General features: G+C 45.5%; 1 pseudogene; it reads right to left on the bottom strand.

Moving 5' to 3' along the window:
- Positions 1-1234: 1234 nt before the first annotated feature.
- Positions 1235-2006, bottom strand: LOC699638 (phosphoglycerate mutase 1-like; annotated as a pseudogene).
- Positions 2007-3444: the final 1438 nt, after the last annotated feature.

Here is a 3444-nt window from a genome sequence, read left to right on the forward strand (position 1 = left end):
GAGTTTAAAAAGAACAGCTTTTAAAAATAACAAATATGATTTTGTCCTTTTGCTACTGTGTTTTCCTTCTCATGACACTGAGGAACATTATAATGGCAACAGCAACTAAGCTGTATCAATAACGTTGTTCCTTTAAATAAATCTATGAAGACAATACAGACATTCATTAAGAACAAAATAAAACAATGAGATGAAAGGTCTGAAATAATGTTAAGTGAAAAACTTAATTGGTATTTTTGTCTTCATACTGGAATGCATGCAAATGAGAGGGATCAAAAGAAATCAAAACATGAAAACCTTTTTAAAGGAAATGAGGCTGTGGGTTGATTTTTCACTTTATTATACTGATCTGGAAAAAGGATTTAGTACAGTTATGCTCAGGTGGACACTGGACCCATGTGGCAGACCCAAGCAACTAGAACATGATTCAGAAATCAGTGAAAGACACACTTGGACAGGACCAAGGGGCATTTCGCTGCCATGAAGCAAGGCAGGAAGGGATTCTAACACACACAGCAGGAAGCACACCTGCTCCTCAGAGGTCAAGGAACTGATCCCATACTGGTATGAGGAATGGCTTATTTTCTGATGACCACATGTGGGACTACTTCAACCGCCACAAGAAACCCCAGAAGGGTTATTATTTTGTATTATTTATATGTACTATACTTTTTTAATAAAAGTAAATGTAACACATAACTAAATTCAGGATTGATCCCAAACTTCTAGAGCCAGGTCCTCTAGGGTCAGGGAGAAAACAGTTGTCACATCACCATGCAGGTTACATTCATCTTCCACTGGAATGACTAGAGCCCCCAGGCAGTGGCCTGACTGCAGAAGAGCAGAGGACTGGCTCCTGGGGACAGACAGGCTCTGGTGCTTCTCCTCATTGGTCATGGCTTAGCATGGTTCCTCTCCACAAGTCCTTAGTAAACAAAGAACTCGCAGAAACCCAAGTCACTACCTTTAAACTGTGTTGGATAAGGGGAGCTTTTCCAGAGCTTGGACTGAGAACCTGTGCTCTAGAAGTGCCATTCTGACTAGATTGTACGAAGGGAGTGGGTGCAAAAACCAAAATGGCTAAAATGAAAATGGGAGCCACCAGTCCCCATCTGCAGCTACAACTCAGGATGTCTACAGATGTGGTCAGTGTGACATGTGCAGGTGGGAGGGGCAGAGGGACAAGACTGGGCAGGGAGGGTGCTCCTGGGGACAGTATCCTCCCCACTGGCCTTCACTTCTTGGCCTTGCCCTGGACGGCCACAGCCTCCATGGCTTGGGCACCGTCTCTTCATCCCCCAGAAACTGCATGGGCTTGACAGGCTTCAAGTTCTTGTCCAATTCATAGACAACGGGAATACCAGTCGGCAGGTTCAGCTCCATGATAGCCTCTTCAGAGAGACCCTCCAGATGCTTGACAATGCCCCGGAGGCTGTTGCCATGGGCTGCAATCAGTACACGTTTCCCCTCCTTGATCTGGGGAACTATTTCTTCATTCCAGAAGGGCAGAGCTCTGGCAATAGTGTCCTTCAGACTCTCACAGGAGGGTAGTTGATCTGTGAGGTCTGCAAACCTGCGATCCTTACTGATGTTGCTGTAGAAAGGGTGGTTGGGCTCCATCGGAGGTGGTGGGACATCCTAGGAGCGCCTGCAGATCTTCACCTGGTCCTCACCATGCTTTGCAGCAGTTTCTGCTTTATTGAAACCAGTTAGACCCCCATAGTGCCACTCATTGAGGCGCCAAGTCCTCACCACTGGCAGCCACATCTGATCAATGGCATCTAGCACTGTCCAGAGGGTCCGGGTCGCTCTCTTCTGTACTGAGGTGAAGCAGATGTCAAACTCATAGCCAGCATCTCGCAGCACCTGCCCGCCGCGCTTCGCCTCCCCATGACCGGTCGGGCTCAGGTCGGCGTAGTAACAGCCGCCGAAGCGGTTCTCCAGGTTCCATGCGCTCTGGCGGTGCCGGATCAGCACCAGTTTGTAGGCGGCCATGGCGGCGGGCTGGGGATGCGGCACCGCAGTGGTTCGCAGATTCTGGAGTCGAGCTGCAGAAATGATTTACCCTGTCCTTCTCTTTTTCTCTAAGACTCTGTGATTTTTCTCACTAGTGACAAAAGGAATAACCTCTGGTGAGAATGAAACGATGAAGGGTCTTTGAAATTCTCTACTCTCTGAACACAGTGAATGTGAATGAAAGATCTCAGGAAGAGTTTTCAAAAAGCTTATTGCTCAATCACTAGCCTTTGCGAGGAGTTGTGGATTGACTGCTGTCTGCAATAAGGTCATCAGAAACTGCCATAGCTCTCAAGGCAAGCACATGCTGATAATGACAAGCTACTGAGACTCAAAGCTATGTTTTAGCCGCAACCCCAGCACAGACTCACCACGAAGCTCTTTGATTTCCAGACGGAGCTTTCATGAGGACACACCACACTTAACTAAACCCTTGACCTAATAGACCTATACTGAAGATGAAACCCCAAAGGTAGCCAAGGGATTTGGTATTTTAGTCATGTTCTTTCATACTTTAGTACTTTGAAGGTAAGCTGACACAGAGGTGGCCGTGAAATGGTTAAATAACAAAATCCCTGACTTCTGTAGTCAGTGAGAAATATCCTAGAGAGAGTATCATAGGGTCAAAAGCCTCTTTGCAAAAAGGAAAACATTTCAAGTCACAGATTCATTCTTTTATTTCTACTCATTCATTCATTTTCTTCAATAAACATTTAGGAAGCTCCTACTGTTTGCCAATAACTCAACAGAGCTCTGGAGGAAGAGACAAATTCAATGTGGCCTTTTGACTAGCAAGAATTCCCCACCACACTTCTGATAACAGACAAACCCTTCCTCATCACCGCAGGTTAGCCAACCACAGTATTCCATCCCTCTGGCCTCAGTCAGAACCTTTCCTCCAGGAATTTTCCTGTGGAACTATCAGGAAGGACTCCCACTTATCCCTGGAGACGCAATTTTGGAAACCTAGTACCCCTGGGGACGCCATTTTGGAAACCTATCTATCTTGGAGGAACAGTGCCTACAGGAGTGAAGCCACCACACAGATGGAAACACAGGAGGAAGGAAGGGAAAGGGAGAGGAAAAAGGAGAAGGAAGAAGAAAGAAGGGGGAAGGGAAAAGAAGATAAGAAGGATACCACTCGGCATTGTTTGCTTGGATCCAGTCCTGCCACAAGCCAATACCACCACCACCCTTTTTTTAAAATCAATTTTGTGACCTTGAGGCAATAATTCTTGCCCTCCTCCCATGCATACTTTTCACTACACTGATTTTAACTACCTGAAACTGAGAACGTTTAGATAAAAATCAGAGATTTGAGATCAATTTAGTAGCACAGCAACCACACACAGAAAGAATTGCAAAAAAAAAAAAAAAAAAAAAGACGAAGCATAAATACAATACACTGTCATGGTACAAAAAAGAAAG

The sequence above is a fragment of the Macaca mulatta genome, chromosome 9, assembly GCF_049350105.2.
Source record: "Macaca mulatta isolate MMU2019108-1 chromosome 9, T2T-MMU8v2.0, whole genome shotgun sequence".
In the NCBI taxonomy this organism is placed as follows: Eukaryota; Metazoa; Chordata; class Mammalia; order Primates; family Cercopithecidae; genus Macaca; species Macaca mulatta.